The sequence below is a fragment of the Triticum urartu genome, chromosome 6A, assembly GCF_056163025.1.
Source record: "Triticum urartu cultivar PI428250 chromosome 6A, HENAU_Tu73, whole genome shotgun sequence".
NCBI classification, from domain to species: Eukaryota; Viridiplantae; Streptophyta; class Magnoliopsida; order Poales; family Poaceae; genus Triticum; species Triticum urartu.
The window spans coordinates 328,748,128-328,775,297 of record NC_141878.1 but is presented as its reverse complement, the minus strand read 5'-3'; the positions used below and the strand labels follow the sequence as shown (position 1 = coordinate 328,775,297).

The window sequence follows — 27,170 nt, the reverse complement described above, 5'->3', positions numbered from 1 at the left end:
TATATAGCACTGGATTTTGGTTAGGGGCTATTTCGTGCCTCCGATCGAAATCGGACGGTCGGAGAAAAATAGGCTAGGGAGTCCAATAAATAAAACGATGATATTTTGTAGATGTTTGGGGATGTTCCGGACCCAACGGTGACGACTCCCTGGGTTGGGTTCGGGACAACTTCCGGGCGCGCGCGAGGAGGACCGCGAGCTGACGAGAGAGATTAGGTTGGGCCTGGCGGTGGTAGTGGACTGTGAAGAAGGCCTCAGACTAAGAAAAGAGAAGAGCGAAAGGCCCGGTGACTGTTTTCGGAGACCGAAAACGTCCGACGATTGGCCGGCTATACTGCCGCTATAGTTTAACGGTTGGGCTATCAAACGAACTCCGAACGCGATGAAATTTGACAGGCGGTCTTCCTACACTAAAATAAGACCGCACGCCAACTTTCATCCCATTCCGAGAACATTTTCTGGCCACTTATGAAATAATATTTCGGACATGCCGTGGGCGCGTGCAAGTGTGGCTGGGCTCAGAACAGACAACAAAAGGAACTGGGGGAACCCGGACGAATGCAGGTTTTGAAAACATGATGATGCAATGCACATGATGACATGATATGGAATGCATGACACGCAAGCAAAAGATAAGGCAACAACAGCGAATAACTTTGCCATGACTTTGATCCCTAGCATCCACTATGTTCTAAGATTGATGTTGATATGACTTTGCCATGCTTAATGCTTGTCACTGGGCCCGGGTGCCATGATTTCAGATCTGAACCGTTTATGTTATCACCATTATATCCATGTTCTAGATCTGATCTTGCAAGTTATAGTCACCTACTACGTGTTATGATCCGGCAACCCTAGAGTGACAATAGTCGGGACCACTCCCGGTGATGACCGTAGTTTGAGGAGTTCATGTATTCACTATATGTTAATGCTTTGTTCCGGTTCTCTATTAAAAGGAGACCTTAATATCCCTTAGTTTCCATTTGGACCCCGCTACCATGGGAGGGTAGGAAAAAAGATGTCATGCAAGTTCTTTCCATAAGCACGTATGACTATTTACGGAATACATGCCTACATTATATTGATGGACTGGAGCTAGTGTCGTATCGCCCTAGGTTATAACTGTCTCATGATGAATATCATCCAACAAGTCACTGATCCAATGCCTATGAATTTATCCTATATTGTTCTTGCTAAGTTACTACTACTATCATTACTGTTGCACTTGCTACAAAATTATTAATAACACTGTTACCGTACCATTGATGCTACTACTATTATCAAAACTATCATATTACTTTGCTACTGATCGCGTTTTTGTAGATAATTAATCTCCAGGTGTGGTTGAATTGACAACTCAGCTGCTAATACCTTCAAATATTCTTTGGCTCCCCTTGTGTCGAATCTATAAATTTGGGTTGAATACTCTACCCTCGAAAACTATTGCGATCCCCTATACTTGTGAGTTATCAAGACCTTTTTCTGGCACTGTTGCTGGGGAGCATAGCTATATTTGTTGAGTCACTTGGGATTATTATCAATTTATTACTATGAAGAATCTGAAGGATGCTAAGACTAAAATTTATCCCTCTAAGACGAGGGGAGGTAAGGAACTGCCATCCAGTTCTGCTTTAGATTCACATTCTGTTATAAGTAAACTTGCAACACCCCACATGCTATTAATCCTGATATGTCACAAGTTATTGATGATGCTACTTCTTCTATGAATGATACTTATGATGATGATAGTACCTTGCTTGATGATAATGATGTGCCACTTGGTGACTTTCTTGATGAACAAATTGCTAGAGTAATACAACATCATGTTGTTGAATCTGATGATGAACTTGAAACTGAAACTCCTGAAACACCTACTAGAACTAGCCTTCCTAGATATGAATTTCCTAGGGTACCAGAAGGCTATGTTATGAATGAAGAGACAACTAGAGACATTCTTGCTTGTAAAGATAGAGATGATCTAGAGAAACTACTATGCAAGTATAAAGAAAAATCTCTGAATGCTAGAATGCAATATGATCCTAAGTTTGCTACTTCACCTATCTTTATTTATGACAAGGATTATGAATTCTCTATCGACCTAGAGTTAATTACTTTGGTTGAATATGCTCCTTTCCATGGTTATGAAACTGAAACTGTTGTGGCACATCTTACTAAGTTGAATGACATAGCCACCCTTTTTACTCATGATGAGAAGACTCGTTATTACTTTATTCTCAAATTATTTCCGTTCTCATTAAAGGGTGATGCTAAAGCTTGGTACAATACTCTTGCTCCTGGTTGTGTGCGTAGTCCCCGGGATATGATTTATTACTTCTCTGAAAAATATTTCCTTGCTCATAAGAAACAAGCTGCTTTACATGAAATATTTAACTTTGTGCAAATTAAAGAAGAGAGTCTCCCAAAAGCTTGGGGGAGGCTTTGCCAGTTACTTAATGCTTTGCCTGATCATTCTCTTAAGAAAAATGAAATACTTGATATCTTCTATAATGGACTAACCGATGCTTCTAGGGATTTCCTAGATAGTTGTGCTGGTTGTGTTCTCAGGGAATGAACTGTTGGGCAAGCTGAAGAATTATTGAATAACATATTGAAAAATTATGATGATTGGACTCTTCCTGAACCACTGGCTAAACCCACTTCGAAGAAGATAGGTATATTATATCCCAGTCCTGAAGATATGCAAGAGGCAAAGAAATCTATGAAGGAAAAAGGTATTAAAGCCGAGGATGTTAAAAATTTACCTCCTATTGAAGAAATACATGGGCTTAATACACCACCACCTCCTAAGGTGGTAGAGGTAAATTCTCTTATGAAGTTCAATGATAATGACAATCCTCACAATATGCACCCTAGCCAATGCCTTTATGAGTTTGAAAACTACATTAGAAAAGAAGATCACTTCAATGCAAATGTTATGAAACAATTTGAAAGATCGTGGATGCCACCTAGAGGGGGGTGAATAGGCACTTTAAAATAATTACGGTTGAGGCTTGAACAAATGCGGAATAAACCTAGCAGTTAGTTTGACAAGCACAAAACCTAAAACAACTAGGCTCACCTATGTGCACCAATAACTTAAGTTAAGCAAGATAAGCAACTATGTGATAGCAAGATATATGACAAGAAACAATATGACTATCACAAAGTAAAGTGCATAAGTAAAAGGGCTCGGGTAAGAGATAACTGAGGCACACGGAGACGACGATGTATCCCGAAGTTCACACCCTTGCGGATGCTAATCTCCGTTTGGAGCGGTGTGGAGGCACAATGCTCCCCAAGAAGCCACTAGGGCCACCGTAATCTCCTCACGCCCTCGCATAATGCAAGATGTCGTGATTCCACTAAGGGACCCTTGAGGGCGGTCACCGAACCCGTACAAATGGCAACCCTTGACGGTGGTCACCGAACCCGTACACTTTGGCAACCCTTGGGGGCGGTCATCGGTACCCGTCAAATTGCTTGGGGCGATCTCCACAACCTAATTGGAGACCCCGACGCTTGCCTGAAGCTTTACACCACAATGATTGAGCTCCGAACACCAACAACCGTCTAGGGCGCCCAAGCACCCAAGAGGAACAAGCTCAAGGATACCAAGCACCCAAGAGTAGTAAGCTTCTCAACTTGTAACTTCCATGTATCACCTTGGAGAACTCAAACCGATGCACCAAATGCAATGGCAAGGGCACACGGAGTGCCCAAGTCCTTCTCTCTCAAATCCCACCGAAGCAACTAATGCTAGGGAGGAAAATGAGAGGAAGAACAAGAAGGAGAACACCGAGAACTCCAAGATCTAGATCCAAGGGGTTCCCCTCACATAGAGGAGAAAGTGTTTGGTGGAAATGTGGATCTAGATCTCCTCTCTCTTTTCCCTCAAAAACTAGCAAGAATCCATGGAGGGATTGAGAGTTAGCAAGCTCGAAGAAGGTCAACAATGGGGGAAGAACACGAGCTCAAAGGATAAGGTTCATTGGGGAAGAAGACCCCCTTTTATAGGAGGGGAAAAATCCAACCGTTATGTGCTCAGCCCGCACACGAGCGGTACTACCGCTCGGGCGGAAGAAGCATGGAAAAGGAGCAACAAAACATGAACCTTGGGGCGGTAGTACCGCATATAAGCGGTACTACCGCTCACCCCAGCGGTACTACCGCCGGAGGAGCAGAACACGGGACCAAAAGAGGCAGGGCAGAGCAGAGTACGGCGGCAGTAATGCAGTAGCGGTACTACCGCCCGACCGGAGCGGTACTACCGCTTATAGGAGCAACTACCGTGCCTTACTTCCGTGCAACTACTGCTAAACCCGACACGAAAAGTGCAGGACCCAAAATCGAGGCGGTAGTAGAGCGGTACTACTGCTTGACGCTACAAGCGGTACTACCGCTGCTGACCGCGGTACTACCGCAGGGAGAAAACCAGAACTGCCATAACTTCTTCATAAGAGCTCCAAATTGAGCAAACTCAAGCTTGTTGGAAACAAGATGACGAGTAGCATCAAAACAGCGAGAAGAACCGGCAAAGAGGAGTGAAACCTCCAACCAAGAAGAACCAGCAAAACCTCCAACATTGAAAACATCATAGAAGACACGAGTGAACTCCGTTTTCGATGAACTCGAGCTTGTCACCAAGATGACCATAAGCTCCAAAACTCACAAAGAGAAGAACCAAACAAGAACCAAAAAAGATGATGCAAGGATGCAATGGTTTGAGCTCTCTACAAACGATACGATCAAGCTACTCATCAAGAGCCCCCCTTGAAAGTACGACAATTGATCCTATAACCCGGTCTCCCAACTACCACTACGAGACCGGCAAAATAGAAAACCTATCAAGGGCAAACCTTTGTCTTGCACATAGTCCACTTGAGCTAGATGATGACGATCTTGACTTCCTCAAGTTGGACCACCTTTCTTGATTGCGTTGGCTTGGTGAAGACTAGTAGATTGCTCCCCCATACTCCACTATGGGTGAGCAACTCTTCCGCACATCTTCACAAGTCCATTGTCACCATAATGGATGGCAAGCTTCAAGCACTTGATCTCTTCGTGATGCATCACTTGAACTTGCACACGGCAACCTAACCCCACACAGAACTCTCATGAAGACCATGGGTTAGTACACAAAGCGTAATTGACAATGCTTAATATACCATGGGATCACTTGATCCCTCTCGGTACATCTTCTGCGCTTTGTGAGTTGATCAACTTGATTCACTCTTGACTTAGTCTTGATCAACCTTGAACCTTTCCAATTCTCTTCATTTGGATGATGTCTTGAAGGTAGACATGAATGATCACACAATCTTCTTCTTCAAGACATGCTTGCAATAAGCTCAACTCTCACATGACCAATCTTTGGATAATTCCTTGAATAACACCTTGGTCGACAAAAACTCTCCTTGAAACCAACACATGTACTCCAAGAAAAGCCTATGGACAAAACCTTCAAATATAACTCAAGGCAACCATTACTCCATCGAGATTGTCATCAATTACCAAAACCAAACATGGGGGCACCACATGTTCTTTCACAATTGAAATATAATTCTGATATGATTGCTCGCTTGAGTGACTTGTTATTTAGAATCTTAAATGATGTTAGAGGTGTTGGAACTCAACATGGTTGTGAACACTCACCTTCTGATAATGAAAAGTTAATGATGAGGTTCCTATAGATAGTCAACCAACTAGTAAAGAACCAGACAATGATGTTGAGATAGAACCACTAGTTGATCTTGATAACCCACAACCTAAGAATAAAAGATATGATAAAAGAGACTTCATTGCTAGAAAACATGGTAAAGAAAGAGAACCGTGGGTTCAAAAACCTATTCCCTTTCCACCTAAGTCAACTAAAAAGAAAGATGATGAAGAATTTGAACGCTTTGCTGAAATGCCGAGGCCATTCTTTTTGCGTACCCGCTTGACTGATATCTTGAAAATGCCTCCTTATGCAAAGTATATGAAAGACATCATCACTAATAAGAGAAAAATACCAGAGCTGAAATCTCCACCATGCATGCTAATTATACTTTTAAGGATGGAGTACCTAAAAAACTTGGAGATCTGGGAATACCAACTATACCTTGCTCTATCAAAAAGAATTATGTGAGAACTGCTTTATGTGATTTAGGAGCTGGTGTTAGTGTTATGCATTTATCTTTATATAAAAGACTTGATTTGAATAAACTCACTCCTACTGAAATATCTTTGCAAATGGCTGACAAATCAACTGCCAAACCTATCGGTATCTGTGAGGATGTGCCTGTTGTTGTTGCTAATGTTACTATTTTGACTGACTTTGTTATACTTGAGATGCTCGAGGACGACAACATGTCAGTTATCCTTGGTAGACCCTTCTTGAATACTGCAGGGGCTGTTATTGATTGCAATAAAAGCAAGGTCACATTTCATATCAATGGTAATTAGCATATGGTGCACTTTCCGAAGAAACAATTCCAAGTGAATGGTATTAATGTTATTGAAAAAATCTCCGACAATCACTATTGGAAGTTTTCAAATACCTCTACCTACTACCAAAAAGAAATATGAATTGCTTATTGTTGGGGACATTCATATCCCCGTTGAGGTAACTTAGTGATTTACGAAAGTTCTTCGGTTTCATGCTAATCGAAAGTGGTTGTTAATAAGACTTGATCAACCTTATTAATGGATCATTTTTAAGAGGTATGAAGTTGATGAATTTAGTAAGCACTACCTTTTGTCCCTACCTTTTGTTTTCTGTTTTTATTAATTAAATAAAATAAAATGCCATGTTTTGTCTGTTTTCTGAATTTTCCGTGCAATAAAAAATGACCCAAAAATAGAAGTTCTCGGAATGCCTTGAAAATTTAATACGATTTTTTCTTCCGAATATTTAAGAATTTTTGGTGCAAATAACATCAGAGGGAGGTGCACCAGGTGGGCACAACCCACCTGGGTGCGCCAGGACCCCCAAGCGTGCCCTGGTGGATTGTGGTCCCCACGTGGCCCCTCTCACTTATCTCTTTACACCAAATCATCACCTATCTCCAGAAAAACTTCCCCATTGCTCTCTCTCCCGTGTTCTTGCTCTCAAACCCGTGGATTTCGATCTCTTTGCTTGAAGCTTCATTTCCGAAATTGTTTCAGGGGATTGTTGCTTGGTATGTGATACGTCTCCAACGTATCTATAATTTTTGATTGTTCCATGCTATTATATTATCTGTTTTCGATGTTTAATGGGCTTTATTATGCACTTTTGTATTATTTTTGGGACTAACCTATTAACCGAAGGCCCAGTGCAAATTGCTGTTTTTTTTCCTATTTCAGTGTTTCACAGAAAAGGAATATCAAACGGAATCCAAATGGAATGAAACCTTCGCGAGGATCTTTTTTTGGAACAAACGCAATCCAAGAGACTTGGAGTGGAGGTCAAGGAAGCAACGAGGCGGCCACAAGGTAGGGCGACGTGCCCAAGGGGGCAGGCACGCCCCCACCCTCATGGGCCCCTCGTAGCTCCACCGACCTACTTCCTTCGCCTATATATACTCTTATACCCTAAAAACATCTAGGAGAGCCACGAAACCACTTTTCCACTGTCGCAACCTTCTGTACCCGTGAGATCCCATCTGGGGACCTTTTCCAGCGATCTGCCGGAGGGGGATTCGATCACGGAGGGCTTCTACATCAACACCATAGCCTCTCCGATGATGTGTGACTAGTTTACCACAGACCTTTGGGTCCATAGTTATTAGCTAGATGGCTTCTTCTCTCTCTTTGGATCTCAATACAAAGTTCTCCTCGATGTTCTTGGAGATCTATTCAATGTAATTCTTTTTGCGGTGTGTTTGTCGAGATCCGATTAATTGTGGGTTTATGATCAAGTTTATCTATGAACAATATTTGATTCTTCTCTGAATTCTTATATGCATGATTTGATATCTTTGCAAGTCTCTTCAAATTATCAGTTTGGTTTGGCCTACTAGATTGATCTTTCTTGCAATGGGAGAAGTGCTTAGCTTTGGGTTCAATCTTGCGGCGCTCGATCCCAGTGACACAAAGGGAACCGACACGTATTGTATTGTTTCCATCGAGGATAAAAAGATGGGGTTTATATCATATTGCTTGAGTTTATCCCTCTACATCATGTCATCTTGCCTAATGCGTTACTATGTTCTTATGAACTTAATACTCTAGATGCATGCTGGATAGTGGTCGATGTGTGGAGTAATAGTAGTAGATGCAGAATCGTTTCGGTCTACTTGACATGGACGTGATGCCTATGTTTATGATCATGCCTAGATATTCTCATAACTATGCACTTTTCTATCAATTGCTCGACAGTAATTTGTTCACCCACCGTAATATATGCTACCTTGAGAGAAGCCACTAGTGAAACCTATGGCCCCCGGGTCTACTTTACATCATATAAGTTTCCGATCTACAATTCTAGTTTATTATTTATTTTTGCAATCTTTATTTTCCAATCTATACAACAAAAATACCAAAAATATTTATCTTATAATCTTTATCAGATCTCACTTTCGAAAGTGACCGTGAAGGGATTGACAACCCCTTTATCGCGTTGGTTGCGAGGTTCTTGTTTGTTTGTGCAGGTACTAGGAGACTTGCGTGTAGTCTCCTACTGGATTGATACCTTGGTTCTCAAAATCTAAGGGAAATACTTACGCTACTTTGCTGCACCACCCTTTCCTCTTCAAGGGAAAACCTGCGCATGCTCAAGAGGTAGCAAGAAGGATTTCTGGCGCCGTTGCCGGGGAGATTTGCACCAAGTCAAGTCAAGATTTGATCTCCCGTCAACTAGCCATTTCTGATGCCGTTGCCGGGGAGATCTACGCTCAAGTCAAGACATACCAAGTACCCTTCACAAACTCTTATCCCTCGCATTACATTATTTGTCATTTGCCTCTCGTTTTCCTCTCCCGCACTTCACCTTTGCCGTTTTATTCGCCCTTTTTTCGTTCGTCTCTTTTCACTTGCCTCTTGTGTGTCCATGTGTTAGATCATTTATTTGCCCTCATGGCTAGTTCTCCTATCATTGTTAACACTCCCGATAATGAAGTTCTTAATTTTAAACAAAGGGAGGGAGAAAACCTAAAAGTTGCTTGGTATAGAATTTGCAATGCTCAAAATAGATATATTAAAAGGCAATCTACTTCCGTTCTTCTCCGCAATTTTTACGTAGGCATCACTCCTTGGTATAGATATGTTCTTGACACCATCACTGGAGGGAATTTCTTGGGAAGCTATACTTTTGATTCTTATAATGCTATGATAGATTTGTTAGGTCCACCACCTCTTTTGGTCAATGGAACTATTTTAACTTTGGAACATGTGATGCAAAGGCTTGAAATTATTGAAAATAAGATTTCCACTGTAGAGTTAATTGAAAATTTGGATAAAAAGATCCACAACCAAATTACTCAATATGGATCTAAGGTAGGAGTTACTCTGAAAAATCTTAAGGAAAAGGAACCCATAGTCAATGAAAAGATAGATCAAGATTCCACTAGAATTGATAAACTCGAAGAAATTATTACCAACTTGGGGTCCGCTTTTTCTGCCATTAAAAACACCTCAAATCCCCCTCCTACCAAAGTTGACAAATTTATCTATGTTCCTAAAAATAAGGGTGAATCTTCTAGTAAGAAAAATGAAGATCTCAAGTCAAACTGCAGTAGATCAATATACAAATTATTTAGGACGTCCTAATTTCTCAGGATTTTTGGAGTTATAGAAGTATTCTAAACTTCCAAATTACTACAGGCTGTTCTATTTTTGACAGATTCTGTTCTTCGTGTGTTGTTTGCTTTTTTTGATGAATCTATGGCTAGTATCGGGGATATGAACCATAGAGAAGTTGGAGTACAGTAGGTTTAACACCAACATAAATAAAGAATGAGTTCATTATAGTACATTAAAGTGGTGATTTGTTTTCTTATACTAATGGAGCTCATGAGATTTTCTGTTGAGTTTTGTGTTGTGAAGTTTTCAAGTTTTTGGGTAAAGATTTGATGGATTTTGGAACAAAGAGTGGCAAGAGCCTAAGCTTGGGTATGCCCAAGGTACCCCAAGGTAAAATACAAGGACAACCAAAAGACTAAGCTTGGGGATGCCCCGGAAGGCATCCCCTCTTTCGTCTTCATCTATCGGTAACTTTACTTGAGGCTATATTTTTATTCACCACATGATATGTGTTTTTCTTGGAGCGTCTTATATGATTTGAGTCTTTGCTTTTTAGTTTACCATAATCATCCTTGCTGCACACACCTTTTGGGAGAGACACACATGAATCGGAATTTATTAGAATACTCTATGTGCTTCACTTCTATCTTTTGAGCTAGATAAATTTTGTTCTAGTGCTTCACTTATATCTTTTTAGAGCACGGTGGTGGTTTTATTTTATATAAATTATTGATCTCTCATGCTTCACTTATATTATTTTGAGAGTCTTTTAGAACAGCATGGTAATTTGCTTTGGCTATAAAATTAGTCCTAATATGATAGGCATCCAGGATGGGTATAATAAAAACTTTCATATAGAGTGCATTAAATATTATTGTAGGATCGAAAGTATGTCTAGAAGGGGGGGTGATTAGACTACTTGACCAAATAAAAATCTAGCCTTTTCCCAATTTTAATTCTTGGCAGATTTTAGCAACTTAGCACAAGTCAAGAAAACAACCTACACATGCAATTCTAAGAGTATAGCAGCAGAATGTAAAACAATTGCATATGAAGGTAAAGGGAGGAGTTTGGAGGGAGCAAACGCAATGTAGACACGGAGATTTTTGGTGTGGTTCCGATAGGTGGTGCTATTGTACATCCATGTTGATGGAGACTTCAACCCACGAAGGGTAATGGTTGCGCGAGTCCACGGAGGGCTCCACCCACGAAGGGTCCACGAAGAAGCAACCTTGTCTATCCCACCATGGCCATCACCCACGAAGGACTTGCCTCACTAGGGTAGATCTTCATGAAGTAGGCGATCTCCTTGCCCATACAAACTCCTTGGTTCAACTCCACAATCTTGACGAAGGCTCCCAAGTGACACCTAACCAATCTAGGAGACACCACTCTCCAAGAGGTAAAAATGGTGTGTTGATGATGAACTCCTTGCTCTTGTGCTTCAAATGATAGTCTCCCCAACACTCAACTCTCTCTCATAGGATAGGATTTGGTGGAAAGATGATTTGAGTGGAAAGCAACTTGGGGAAGGCTAGAGATCAAGATTTATGTGGTTGAAATGAAGTATCTTGACCTCAACACAAGTGTAGGTGGTTCTCTCTCAGAAAATGAATGTTGGAAGTGTAGGCATGTTCTGATGGCTCTCTCCACGAATGAAGAGTGGGTGGAGGGGTATATATAGCCTCCACATAAAATCTAACCATTACACACAAATCACCAAACTCGGTGGGACCGAATCATACAACTCGGTTAGACCGATTTAGTTCATAATGTGACCGTTAGGGTTTTCAGTGGGACCGACATGTCAACTCGGTGGGACCAATATCATTAGGGTTAGGGCATAACATGTTATCGATGAGACCAATTACACAAACTCGGTGAGACCGATTTTGGTAATAGACTAACCAGAGAGTTGGTCAGGCAATCTCGGTGGGACCGATTCACTCTCTCGGTAGGACCAAAACGTTACGAAAGGGAAACAGAGAGTTTGCATTGCAATCTCGATGGGGCCGATCGCTCATCTCAGTTGGACTGAAATGTTACGAAGGGAAACAGAGAGATTACAATCCCATCTCGGTGAGACTGAGATCCCTATTGGTGGGACCAAAAAGACTAGGGTTTATGGTAGTGGCTATGTCAAGTGAACTCGGTGGCGCCGGATAGATCAAATCGGTGGGGCCGAGTTTGACTTTTGGTTGGGGATATATTTGGATATGAGAAAGTGGTTGAGGGTTGTGGAGCATATCACTAAGCACTTTGAGCAAGAACCTCAATAAGCAACACCTCATCCCCTCTTAATAGTATTGGCTTTTCCTATGTACTCAATGTGATCTTGGATCACTAAAAATTAAATGTAGAGTCTTGTGCTTTGAGCTTGAGCCAATCCTTTTGTCCTTAGCATTTTGAGGAGTCCACTTTCTAATCCATGCTATGTCAATCATTGAGCTTTTCCTGAAATATTTATCTTCAAGTAGCATTAGCTCAATGAGCTATATGTTGTTAGGAATTACTAAAACCACCTAGGGATAGTTGCACTTTCAATCTCCCCCTTTTTGGTAATTGATGACAACATATAGATTAAAGCTTCGACAAATGATTATAAGATTGAGAAACATCGTCGCTTTGAGAAGTATGTGATAAGCAAGAGCTCCCCCTAAATTTGTGCATTATTTAAAATCTGCTTTTGAATGCAAATGCACGATCGATTAGGGTTACTCTTCCATGTCACATACATCTTGGTGGAGTGCTCAAAATGATAGAAATTAAAAGCATGCACTCATCACCAAGCAAGTGAATGATCATATATGGAATATAAAGGATAGCATCATTCAACCAAACATTAAGGTAGCATATGATCAACCACATGATCATATAAGTATCTCACAAGGACATAAAGTATCTCACACAAGCACACAATAAAGTAGTTCAACAAAAATAGCAAGAGAGATAAAAAGCAAGACACTCTGTCTCGAAGCCTATGATCTATACATATTTCTCCCCCGTTGGCAACAAGTTACCAAAAAGTTTGAAAATGCATAGTGCTATACGTCTCTCAGGCTTGGTCTTCGGGAGGTGGTGTAGATAGAACTCCAAGGACGAAGGCTTCCGATGAAGTAGTTGGAGCTGATGGAGTGAGTGCTGGAGGTGGCACTGGAGCTGACACTGAAGCTCTAGCATCTGAGACTGGCACTGCAGCAGACCTTGGACCTCATGGCACACACTTAAAAGCATCAGTGGTTGCTTTTCCTCTCCTCTTCTCTGCTTCCTCCTGAAGCTGCTCAACTGCAGTCTGAATCTCAGTCACCTTTAGATCAAGATCATAGAATTTTGTTTCCACAATCCTCTCGAGGCTCTCCTGATTCTGAGTCAGGGTGGCCAAGCCCTTCTCAATCCTCGGTGTAGCTTGAATCATATAGCCTAACTGATCTTGCTTGCTCTTCAGGAAGACTCGAGATGCCTCTTCAACACTTGGCATTTGGGTAGCTTTCTCAGCCTTTTCCTTGGCTCTCTTCTCCTGGACTTGAGCTGATGATGGTTCTTCCTCATTCATCACAACAGTGTTGTCTTCAAACTCAGGATATAGAGGTAGATGCTCCTTGTCCAGCAGGTAAGTCCATGTGCCCATTTTAGAGTTGATGAGCTCCTGAATGTGTGGAGCATATCCGCAACTCCTTTTTTGATCAGCAGCAGTCCTTTTGATTGTTTCTACAATCAAGCTCATAACTTTGAACTTCTGGGGGACATAAAAAATTTGCAGCATGTTGATGGAGTGTCCTCGGATCATCTTGTGATCTCCTGACTTGGGTAGCAATGTATGCCTTAAGATCCATTTAATCGTAGGCAGACCAGACAACAGATAGTGTACAGATCCAAACTTATGTGTTTCTAAAGCCTTATCAGGGATCTCCTTGTACATGTTTGCCATTGAGTTGTGGTCTTTCTTCTTGGTGGCATACACATCCAAGTCATCTTCATGTTCCTTTGGGGCATTGATTAGCTTGGCCCATTCATCAACTGTGGACTGGTACCTAGTACCCTCGGACATCCAAACTATCCTCCCATCTGGATAGAAGTGGGCAGTGGTGTAGAACTGCATGATCAACTCATCATTCCATTTGGTGAGCTTTTGTCCAACGAATTCATCTACTCCACAAGCCTTAAAGCTGTCATACACTCCAGGGAAGTGATCTTCATTTTCCCGGATGAACTCCCAGTCCACCCATTTCATGTCACACACTATGGGCTTCTTGTCAAGCAAAATGGTCTCATAGAAATCTTGTTGTTCCTTTGTGTGGAACCTGTAGTCAACTGCAGTCCTCCTCCTAACAGCATAGGGATCAGACTGTCTCCACAACCTCAGTCCTGCATCTTTCCTGATGTGCATGTCCTCAGTGATTGGGTGAGCATCATTTTGGTTAGGAATTTTGGGCTTCAACTTCCTCAAAACAAGAGAATCATCATCTTCTTCTTCAGCTTCAAGCACTGGGGCCTTGTTCTTCTCCTCAGCAGTTATACTCCTGGTGTTCCTCTTGGGTTTTGGGGGTTTCTGAGCAGCAGCCTTGGGAGCAGATTTGGGCTTAGATGGAGCAGCCCCTGACTTGATTGCATCTCCCATGATTTTCTGAGCCTTAGGAGCTGGTGCAGCATCCTCTTCCTCCTCCTCTTCTTCTTAATCTCTCATAATGGAGGATCTACCAAGTACTCTAGGAGTGGTATTCTTGACCCTTTCTTTTCTTTTCTTTCCTTCTCCAACTGCCTCTTCAGTTGGCTTGGAGGTTTCAGCAGTTGAGGCTCTGGCCTTTGACATGGGAATTCTCTTTGCTGGAGCCTTCTTGTGCATCCCTGGCTTTGTTGTAGCAGCTGAGCCATACTCTTTCTTCAACACCTTTTTCTTGGAGCTAACTTCTTCCTCAACAGCCACATAATCCTCATCCTCAGAATCTGAGGTCTTCTTCTTCCTTGTTCTGGTGGCTGCCTTGGGCAAGTTGCTTGGTGTGCTCCTGCTACCCTCATCAGAAGTGCTAGAGGGACTAGTGCCCTCACTCATATGAACCTGCTCCTCAGACTTGTTCTGGCTGTCACTTTGATCAGACATCTTGCAGGCAAACTGTCAGTAGACCCTGTGAATAGATTGTAGATGAGGTAGAGTAGATGAGCATCACAAAGTGCAGAATTTTTGCAAAACATATGATTTAAAAACTTAGTTTTAGTTCTTCACAGAAAGCATTTCGGATCTACCGATTTGTAAACTCGGTGATACCGAAGCAGCTTTTGGAATCTAAACTAGTGAACTCGGTCAGACCGAGTCACAGTTCGGTGGCACCGAGACTGCTAGGGTTTCACAAAGAATCGAACTCGTTCACACCGATTTGCAATTTTTGATCAGACCGAAAACGCATGTGCAATGGCCCAAGCCAAATCGGTGAGACCGATTTCTACAACTCGGTCGGTCCGAGATGAGTTCGGCGGAGACCTACCCCTAAATTTTCAAATCAAATCTGATCTACGGGATGCTTTCGCTGGACAGGATGATTTCATACGTGGAAAGAATAATGGCAAAGCAATGTGCTATGAATTGGAGTTAAGGAATAGCACAAATATCAAGTTCATACCCTACTTCGACGGTGAACTTGCTACGACGGCAACGGCGGGCAGATTGCCGTTGATGGCGGCGAAGACCAGCGGCGGGAAGTCGCTGGCGGCGAGAGGACGATCCAGAGACCCGAGGAGGCAGAGCAGGTCACATGCGGGTGAAAGGTTTCGGAAAAATTTCCAAAATTTGACCCGTCAGTATATATAACCTGACCCTGTCGGTGTGACCGAGTGGAACAACTCGGTGGCACCGAGATGCAGAACTGCAAGCAGTTACTGCAACTCAGTGTGACCGAAAAGTTCTAATCGGTTGCACCGAGATTAAAAACCTAGATCAACTTAGTGATCTCGGTGTGACCGAAATGGATGACTCGGTCATACCGAAGTGCACAAAGAGGTTTTGGAAGTTTAAGTCTATGACGAATCGGGGACTTCGAGTGCTCCTCACACAGAGTGGTTCGAATCTGACTTGTTCAAACTTTGTGATGTAGCATGAATATAGTTTGAGACGAGGAAAGCATAGATACCTAGAGGGAGTTCTTAGGCATTCTTGTCCATCCAGAGAAAAAAGCCAAACAATCAAAGCAATAAATGGATGTCCTTGAATAAGTAAAATATGCAACCAACATGCTCACACAATAAGATGGCAGAAGAAATATGTGACAAAGCATGCACAAACACTCTAGCATCTATCAAGCAATTTGGCGATGACTAGGTCATTTATATATGAGTATATTGGCTTAGGAGTCAAATGGGAACATTTGATCATAGGTCATACTCATCGTTTAAGCACAAGTGGGGTTGCCACTTTTACATAAAGCATTGTTGTGTTCACACCAATAGAGTTGCTTTAGCTCAATTGATTAGAGTAAAGCTCCCCCTAGATGTGATATCCCCCCTTAAGAGGGATGAACTAACCTTGGGTTTTGTCGATGATGACTTCATGTAGGTGTTGAAGATGTAGATGCTCAATGTTGATGTAGATCCTTTGGAGCAATCCTTTGAAGTGAGTTACACTTTCAATACCTACACGGGTTAGTCCCACAAGGAACAAACAAGGATATCCATAGACATAGAGTTATATTCACATGAGATGATGTCCATGAATGCATTAGGTTACCTTGTCCCTTGTCTTACCAACAATAGGGTTTGTGACTCCTTGAACTAGTGCAAGATATGGAAGTTGTTTGCACTTGTCCTCGCCAAAATGATATGAGTGAAGTGTGTTGGCGGAGTCACCCTCAAGAACTCTCTAATTCTTCTTCTTCGGGATCCACACCATCTTGATGGGAATCCTTGGAGTTGTAGTCGTACTTGATGAAGTAGAACTTGATGTAGTCTTGGGAACCCACTTGACCAAGGCTTTGGGAGCTTCTTCAAATGCATCAATCTCCTCTTGAAGCTTGTCCTTGCCTTTTTGCTTGTGGTCTTGTGGTGGAAGATCATCTTGAGCTTGTGTTCCTTGGAAAGAAGTAGGATCACACTTCTCTTGTTGAGGAACAAACTTTGTCTTGGGGTATTGATCTTCTTCCCACTCAACTCCATTGGAATTGAACTTTCGTTCAAAACCAACACCTTGATTCTTCCGGTGTCTTCCTTGCTTGCGTACAATTTCCTCAAATTGCTTACTTTCGGCAAGGCTCTTGTAAACACCTTTCTCTATAATTCCCTTCAATAAGCTATTTTCTTGCTCAAGTGTAACTTGGCTAAGAGAATCACTAGTGGAATTGGGAGAACTACTAGAAGCAACATCATTGGGTTTAGCATGATTATCGTTACTACTAGAAGAAGAATCTTTCTTACTCTTGTTTCTAGATTTAACTTGTGGCATGTAAGTAGACAAAAGTAAACACTTGGCAATGTAAGAAGAACTTTTCTTGCGAAGATCATCATTGATCATTTTTAAGAACCCATGCTCTTGCTCAAGATTGAGCTTTTCGAAGCGTAACTTCTCATGAGTCTTTAAAAGCTCTCGATGATTTTCCAAGGTAGTTTCATGAGCTAACTTAAGAGTGTTTAGCTCTTTAGTTAGACGCTCAATCTCCTTCTTATCATCATCATTCGTTTTGTCTTGATTAGCATGATTAATAGCAAGTTCATCATAGTTTCCATCACTAGAATTGTCAACAAGTAAATCATCATCACCTAGCAAGTCATCTTCATCACTATTGAAATCAACATACTCGGGGTGTGATACCTTTGGGCCTTTAGCCATGAAGCATCTTCCAATCCCTTCATTTGGTGACTCAAATATGTCGTAGGAGTTGGTTGACACAAGTGCTAGACCGGCCACACCTTCATCTTGAGTATATTCGGAGTTGGAGTGATAACTTCTCTCAGAGTGATCGTCCGAGTCGGAGCCGGATACCCATTAACCAATGTGAGATTGAAGTATTCATTTTGTGTAGCCCCTTGATGATTTGTCCTTCCTTTCCAAATCCTTGCTTCTCCGTGATGTTCTTCATTCATAAAGGTCATCTCTACTCCTTCTCTCTCTTGGTGGTGATTCTTCTCTCCTACTCCTTCTTTTGGGAGAACCTTCTCTTCTTTTGTAGGGAGCCGTACACTCATTGGAGTAGTGTCCGGGTCTTCCACCATTGTAGCAATTACGTTCATGACTTGAAGATCTTTTGTCATTGTAGGAACTTGACTTGGAACTTCTTTCCTTGCTTCTAATCTTGTAGAACTTGTTGAAGTTCTTCACCATTAGGCTCAATTCTTCATTGAAGTTTTGTTTCTCACTTGATGATGTGGGAGCATCACATGAGGCTTTGTAAGCACCACTTGACTTGTTGTGAAGCTCTTCCTTATCCTTGAGTGACATCTCATGAGCAAAAATCCTTCCAATGACTTCCGTTGGCTTGAGATCTTTGTAATTTGGCATCATTTGGATCAATGTGCACACGTATCATATTTTCCATCCAAGGCTCTTAGGATCTTCTTGATGATGAATCTATCGGTCATCTCTTCACTTCCTAAGCCGGCAATCTCATTTGTGATGAGAGCAAGCCTAGAGTACATTTCAGCGACACCTTCACCATCCTTCATTTTGAACTTGTCAAGTTGACTTTAAAGCACATTCAATTCGGATTCCTTGACGGAGTCGGTACCTTCGTGCATATCAATCAAAGTATCCCAAATTTCCTTTGCATTCTCAAGACGGCTGATTTTGTTGAATTCTTCGGGGCACATTCCGTTGAAGAGAATATCACAAGCTTGAGCATTGTATTGCAGCATCTTCAACTCTTCCGCTCTAGCCTCACGGTTCGGTTCCCTCCCATCAAAGAATTCACCTTGCAAGCCAATACACACAATAGCCCAAACGGCGGGGTTATGTCCAAGAATATGCATTTTCATCTTATGCTTCCAACTAGCAAAATTAGTACCATCAAAATAAGGACCTCTACGGTGGTAATTTCCCTCATTAGACGCCATACTCTCCTAGGTTGTGAAACCAAGGCTATGATTACCAAAGCTACGGAAATCAAGGAAAATGGAGACCAAAGCTCTGATACCACTTGTAGGATTGAAAGTGTGTCTAGAAGGGGGGTGATTAGACTACTTGACTAAATAAAAATCTAGCCTTTTCCCAATTTTAATTCTTGGCAGATTTTAGCAACTTAGCACAAGTCAAGCAAACAACCTACACATGCAATTCTAAGAGTATAGCAGCGGAATGTAAAACAATTGCATATGAAGGTAAAGGGAGGAGTTTGGAGTGAGAAAACGCAATGTAGACACGGATATTTTTGGCGTGGTTCCGATAGGTGGTGCTATCGTACATCCACGTTGATGGAGACTTCAACCCACGAAGGGTAACGGTTGCGCAAGTCCACGGAGGGCTCCACCCACGAAGGGTCCACGAAGAAGCAACCTTGTCTATCCCACCATGGCCATCGCCCACGAAGGACTTGCCTCACTAGGGTAGATCTTCACGAAGTAGGCGATCTCCTTGCCCGTAAAAACTCCTTGGTTCAACTCCACAATCTTGACGGAGGCTCCCAAGTGACACCTAACCAATCTAGGAGACACCACTCTCCAAGAGGTAACAAATAGTGTGTTGATGATGAACTCCTTGCTCTTGTGCTTCAAATGATAGTCTCCCCAACACTCAACTCTCTCTCATGGGATAGGATCTGGTGGAAAGATGATTTAAGTGGAAAGCAACTTGGGGAAGGCTAGAGATCAAGATTTATGTGGTTGGAATGAAGTATCTTGACCTCAACACAAGTGTAGGTGGTTCTCTCTCAGAAAATGTATGTTGGAAGTGTAGGCATGTTCTGATGGCTCTCTCCACGAATGAAGAGTGGGTGGAGGGGTATATATAGCCTCCACACAAAATCTAACCATTACACACAAATCACCAAACTCGATGGGACCGAATCATACAACTCGGTCAGACCGATTTAGTTCATAATGTGACCGTTAGGGTTTTCGGTGGGACCGACATGTTGACTCGGTGGGACCGATATCATTAGGGTTAGGGCATAATATCTCGGTGAGACCAATTACACAAACTCGGTGAGACCGATTTTGGTAATAGACTAACCAGAGAGTTGGTCAGGCAATCTCGGTGGGACCGATTCGCTCTCTTGGTAGGACCGAAACATTACGAAAGGGAAACAGAGAGTTTGCATTGCAATCTCGGTGGGACCGATCACTCATCTCGATTGGACCGAAACGCTACGAAGGGAAACAGAGGGATTACAATCCCATCTCGGTGAGACCGAGATCCCTATCGGTGGGACCGAAAAGACTAGGGTTTGTGGTAGTGGCTATGTCAAGTGAACTCGGTGGCGCCGGATAGATCAAATTGGTGGGGCCGAGTTTGACTTTTGGTTTGGGATATATTTGGATATGAGAAAGTGGTTGAGGGTTGTGGAGCATATCACTAAGCACTTTGAGCAAGCACCTCATTAAGCAACACCTCATCCCCTCTTAATAGTATTGGCTTTTCCTATGGACTGAATGTGATCTTGGATCACTAAAAATGAAATGTAGAGTCTTGTGCTTTGAGCTTGAGCCAATCCTTTTGTCCTTGGCATTTTGAGGAGTCCACTTTCTAATCCATGCCATGCCAATCATTGAGCTTTTCCTGAAATATTTATTTTCAAGTAGCATTAACTCAATGAGCTATATGTTGTTAGGAATTACCAAAACCACCCAGGGATAGTTGCACTTTCAATTATGAGAAGTTTGATACTTGATAGTTGTTTTGAGATATAAAGGTGGTAATACTAGAGTCGTGCTAGTTGAGTAATTATGAAATTGAGAAATACTTGTGTTGAAGTTGGCAAGTCCCGTAGCTTGCACGTATGGTAAACGTTGTGTGACAAATTTGAAGCATGAGGTGTTCTTTGATTGCTTTCCTTATGAGTGGCGGTCGGGGACAAGCGATGGTCTTTTCCTACCAATCTATCCCCCTAGGAGCATGCACGTAGTGCTTGGTTTTGATGACTTGTAGATTTTTGGAATAAGTATGTGAGTTCTTTATGACTAATGTTGAGTCCATGGATTATACACACTCTCACCCTTCAATCATTGCTAGCCTCTTCGGTACCGTGCATTGCCCTTTCTCACCTCGAGAGTTGGTGCAAACTTCGCTGGTGCATCCAAACCCCTTGATATGATACGCTCTATCACACGTAAGCCTCCTTATATCGTCCTCAAAACAGCCACCATACCTACCTATTATGGCATTTCCATAGCCATTCCGAGATATATGTGGCGACCCGACCTCAAACGGCCAAGTCTCTATGCTTCAGTGTCATCCCTGGATCGGTAATGCTGACACACACAGTACTCGAGGATTTATAACAGAGTAGCAATCACACACTTATTACATTGAATGTCTCAAAAGAGAACTTATTACAGTAAATATGGCTTAAGGCCATCTAATACGATAACAGCGGAAGGCTTGGAAGATAAAGTGAGTCCATCAACTCCAACGGCATAGCTGAGCTGCACGGCAACGACCTAACGAACCTTACTCCTCATCTGAAAAGTCTGCAACATAATATGTTGCAGCCCGAAAATGGGTCAGCACATCGAATATGCTGGCAAGATAACACAGTAGATCAAGAACAGAATAATGCTATCAGTACATGCATATTTGGCTGGTGGAAAGCTCTATGGTTATAGTTTTTGCGAAAAGCCAATTTTTTCCTACAACAAAGGAATATATTTTATTTAACTATCATGGTAGTTGAAACATCATTGAGAAGGTTCCTCCAACTCAATCCCAATTAAAGTAATTTACAACCCAACAATATTAGTTTAGAGTGATGAGATACATAGGATACTCCAAGTACTAGATACTCAAGATGTCCATAACCAGGGACACGGCTAACCATGATTAGTTTATACACTCTGCAGAGGTTTGCGCACTTTTCCCCACAAGACCCGATCTCCTCCGTTGGATTTCTCGCACTACAGGGTGTTTGAGAAACGGATGACCGAGACACAGTCTTTCAGAAGCATTAACTCCTTACTCCGGGCAGACCATACCAAACCTACATCCCACTACCTGCTGATCCACCTCTTTGGGAGCTTCACGCAACTTACTCAACTATGCTAGAGCCCATAATAGCTTGTGGCTGCACACGGAAGTTTCTAGCATTTAAATATCTCAGTTCCCTTTGAGCTTGGGTGGCGGACCATAGGATTATCACACGGGTACTCCGGGATATCCTAGGACAACACTGGATTCCCTAGGTGCCCAACAAACAATCCACCCAAATGTGTATTCGAGTTGCCACCTTAAGTTGAACCATTAATTAACAATCTCACATTTGTCATGGATTTCACTCACCCAAACCACGTCTACGAGCATAGCATAGCAATATAAGCAATACGTAGAAGTAACTCCCGAGGGTTTGAATATAATAGGGCAATAGGTTCTACCTCATCAACTACTTCCCAACCCACATACTAATCACATCCTAACCATGCAATGTTTGAGGATTGGAGCTAATGCATAAAAACTGGGTGATAAAGGGGTATGATCAAAGTGTTACTTGCCTTGCTGATGAACCGCATAACCTAGGGACTCGTAGTAGCACGCTTCGCACTCTGGGTGTTCTATCGCAAACAAACAAAAGCATACATAAGCAATCAAGCAAAGAAACACGAGTAAATCTCAAATAAGAAGATCTAACTAGAAAGTTCAACTTAAGAACTTCGTTTTGCAAAAAGAATCAAATCAAACGGAGCAACGAAACTCAAATGGCGAAAGAAACAAGATCCGTTTACTAATCTGGACTAAGGTCAAATTTTATAGTAGCAAAAGCTTGTTCAAGTTGGTTAAACGGAAAGAGGGTCTCGAGACGAAGATCTAGGCGCTTGAATCGCCTGATTCCGATAAATGAGCGAAAAGATAAACTAAAACGAAAATCGGATCAGAAATCGCGATTGAAAATAATCATGGAAAATCCGAGAAAAAGAAAATTGACGAACAGGCTAACGAACGAGCATTTGTTGTCTGTTGCTAACGAGTAAACTCCGTTCACTAAAACAAACGTACGGACGAACGTCCGCAAAGTAACTAAACCGAGAAAAACCGGTGAACCAATCTAAAAAAACGAACTAGGGTTTCTAAAAAAACCGGATCGGTTTTTAAAAAAAACAGGCGGCAGCAACGGCGGCGTTACCTCCGACGAGGCGGGGCTGTGGCGGTGGGGCGACGGCGGCGCGACACGTCGAGGGAGGCGGCCACTGCTATGGTCGGGCGGCGGGGTTGGTGGTGGTGGCGGGGGGGGGGGGGGTGTCCGGGGTATTTAAAGAGGGGAGGGGGCAGCTTGGAGGAGGGGGCAAGGCGGCGGGGTGGAGGAGTCCGACTCGGACTCCGGTCCGAGTCGGCGACGGCGACGCGCGGTCTCCAGGAGGGAGACATCGGCGCGGGGAAGGTGGGCTGGTGGCTGGGCTTCGGCCTAACTAGCCACTGCGTGTTCTTTTTTTAAAATAATTCCGCCGAAACTAAAAAAATCCTAGAAAATAAAATAAAATTCTAAAAATGCCAAAACAAATTTTCACCGTCTAAATAAAATATTTAGAATAAGGTGAACATTTTCTTGGCCCTAAAATGCAATTTTGAAAACCGTGCAATTTTTCTAATTCGAATAAAATAGCAATAAACTCCGGATAAAAATCAAATATTTGATTTTAATATTTTTCCTCCAATATTTCCTTTATTTTGGAGAAGTCATATTATCTCCTCTCATGTATTTTAATATGAAATATTTTCGGAGAGAAAAAATAATTAAAACCAAAATCCTCGTTTCAATATTTGATAAAACTCAAATATGAAAACTGGGAAATCCCCAACTCTCTCCGAGGGTCCTTGAGTTGCTTAGGATTTCGAGGATCGCAAAATGAAATGCAATAAAATATGATATGCATGAATGATCTATGTATAACATTCCAAATTGAAAATTTGGGATGTTACAATATATTGCCATGCAACTTTCCACCATTCCGTTTATTATGACACGCTCCATCCTTGTCATATTGCTTTGCATGATCATGTAGTTGACATCGTATTTGTGGCAAAGCCACCTTCATAATTCTTTCATACATGTCACTCTTGATTCATTGCATATCCCGGTACACCGCCGGAGGCATTCACATAGAGTCATATTTTGTTCTAAGTATCTAGTTGTAATTCTTGAGTTGTAAGTAAATAAAAGTGTGATGGTTTTCATTATTAGAGCATTGTCCCATGTGAGGAAAGGATGATGGCGACTATGATTCCCCCACAAGTCGGGATGAGATTTCGGGCGAAAAATAATAAAAAAGAGGCCATAAAAAAGAGAAAAAGGCCCAAATAAATAAAAAAAATGAAAATGAGAGAAAAAGAGAGAAGGGGCAATGTTACTATCCTTTTTCCACACTTGTGCTTCAAAGTAGCACCATGATCTTGATGATAGAGAGTCTCCTATTTTGTCACTTTCATATACTAGTGGGAATTTTTCATTATAGAACTTGGCTTGTATATTCCAATGACGGGCTTCCTCAAAATGCCCTAGGTCTTCATGAGCAAGCAAGTTGGATGCACACCCACTTAGTTTCTTTTGTTGAGCTTTCATATATTTATAGCTCTAGTGCATCCGTTGCATGGCAATCCCTACTCCTTGCATTGACATCAATTGATGCGTACCTCCATAGCCCATTGATTAGCCGCGTCAATGTGATACTTTCTCCTTTTTTGTCTTCTCACACAACCTCCACCATCATATTCTATTCCACCCATAGTGCTATGTCCATGGCTCGCGCTCATATACCGCGTGAAAGTTGAAAGAGTTTGAAAAGGCTAAGTATGAAAAAATTGCTTGGCTTGCCATAGGGGTTGTGCATGATGGGAGCATTTTGTGTGACAAAAATGAAGCATGGACAAACTAAATGATTTTGTAGGGATAATCTTTCTTTGGTTATGTTATTTTGATAAGACATAATTGCTTGGTTAGCATGCTTGAAGTATTATTATTTTTATGTCAATATTAAACTTTTGTCTAGAATCTTTTGGATCTAAACATTCATGCCGCAATAAAGAGAATTACATTGAAAAATTGTGTTAGGTAGCATTCCACATCAAAAAATCTGTTTTTATCATTTACCTACTCGAGGACGAGCATGAATTAAGCTTGGGGATGCTTGATACGTCTCCAACGTACCTATAATTTTTGATTGTTCCATGCTATTATATTATCTGTTTTTGGATCTTTAATGGGCTTTATTATGCACTTATATTTTTTTGGGACTAACCTATTAATCGAAGGCCCAGTGCAAATTGCTATTTTTTTTGCCTATTTCAGTGTTTCGCAGAAAAGGAATATCAAACGGAATCCAAACGGAATGAAACCTTCGCGAGGATCTTTTTTGGAACAAACGCAATCCAGGAGACTTGGAGTGGAGGTCAAGGAAGCAAAGAGGTGGCCACGAGGTAGGGCGGCACACTCAGGGGGCAGGCGCGCTTCCCACCCTCGTGGGCCCCTCGTAGCTCTACCGACCTACTTCCTTCGCCTATATATACTCTTATATCCTGAAAACATCCAGGAGAGCCACGAAACCACTTTTCCACCGCCACAACCTTCTGTACCCATGAGATCCCATCTGGGGACCTTTTCCGGCGAACTGCCGGAGGGGGATTCGATCACGGAGGGCTTCTACATCAACACCATAACCTCTCTGATGATGTGTGACTAGTTTACCAGAGACCTTTGGGTCCATAGTTATTAGCTAGATGGCTTCTTCTCTCTCTTTTGATCTCAATACAAAGTTATCCTTGATGTTCTTGGAGATCTATTCGATGTAATTCTTTTTGCGGTGTGTTTGCCGAGATCCGTTGAATTGTGGGTTTATGATCAAGTTTATCTATGAACAATATTTGATTCTTCTCTGAATTCTTATGTGCATGATTTGATATCTTTGCAAGTCTCTTCGAATTATCAGTTTGGTTTGTCCAACTAGATTGATCTTTCTTGCAATGGGAGAAGTGCTTAGCTTTGGGTTCAATCTTGCGGTGCTCGATCCTAGTGACAGAAAGGGAACCAACACGTATTGTATTGTTGACATCGAGGATAAAAAGATGGGTTTTATATCATATTGCTTGAGTTTATCCCTCTACATCATGTCATCTTGCCTAATGCGTTACTCTGTTCTTATGAACTTAATACTCTACATGCATGCTAGATAGCGGTCGATGTGTGGAGTAATAGTAGTAGATGCAGAATTGTTTCGGTCTACTTGACACGGACGTGATGCCTATGTTTATGATCATGCCTAGATATTCTCATAACTATGCGCTTTTCTATCAATTGCTCGGCAGTAATTTGTTCACCCACCGTAATATATGCTATCTTGAGAGAAGCCACTAGTGAAACCTATGGCCCCCGGGTCTACTTTACATCATATAAGTTTCCGATCTACAATTCTAGTTTACTATTTATTTTGCAATCTTTATTTTCCAATCTATACAACAAAAATACCAAAAATATTTATGTTATTATCTTTATCAGATCTCACTTTCGTAAGTGACCGTGAAGGGATTGACAACCCCTTTATCGCGTTGGTTGCGAGGTTCTTGTTTGTTTGTGCAGGTACTAGGCGACTTGCGTGTAGTCTCCTTCTGGATTGATACCTTGGTTCTCAAAAACTGAGGGAAATACTTAAACTACTTTGCTGCATCGCCCTTTCCTCTTCAAGGGAAAACCAACGCATGCTCAAGAGGTTGCAGTATGTGACTCCATCGTTTGTCCAGCTAGTTTTTGTTGTTTATATTTTGAATAATTAGCTAGTATTGGTGCTGCTGTATATGAGCTTGCATGTTGAATTCTCAGAGTTCTAAGTAGTTTGAATGCTTGCTATGGCCTCTATGTATCCCTTTGAGTAGTTGGTATCATTTTTTTGAAGTTCTGTTGAGAAAATGTTGTGGACTAAAAATTTCAGAATTTTTGTTGATAGGAAAAACATGAATATCTTTAGGAAGTTTGGTTCCAAGAAGAACTCCAAGGGAGTTATTGGGGAGTCGTCTGACAGTGATCTGCACCCCTAGAGGTTGGCGGAAGTACGGCCATGTGAATGGCCGCATACCCCATTCATGGAAGAGGCTAGAATCCTGCAAGAGTTTACACAATATGTTGCTAATGTCGGCCTCACCGACTTCATCGCAACTGAATGTGAACAGTGTCATCTCCTCACAAACACCTTTGTTCCAAGTTTTAATTTATTTCCTAGGAATAATCCTCCTGAGGTGTAGTTTAATTTATATGCTGAAACCCGTCAGATACCACTCACTGAATTTTGTAACATATGCATGATCCCTTATGACGGGAGTTTAGTTGAGCCTAGGCCGACAGAGTTTGAGGCCTTTTATCGTA

General features: G+C 41.9%; 1 protein-coding gene across 1 annotated transcript in view; it reads left to right on the top strand.

Annotated features, from left to right (window-relative positions):
• LOC147965152 (uncharacterized) overlaps positions 1-27,170 on the top strand; it is an 82,436-nt gene that overhangs the window by 1,006 nt on the left and 54,260 nt on the right. The window lies entirely within an intron of this gene.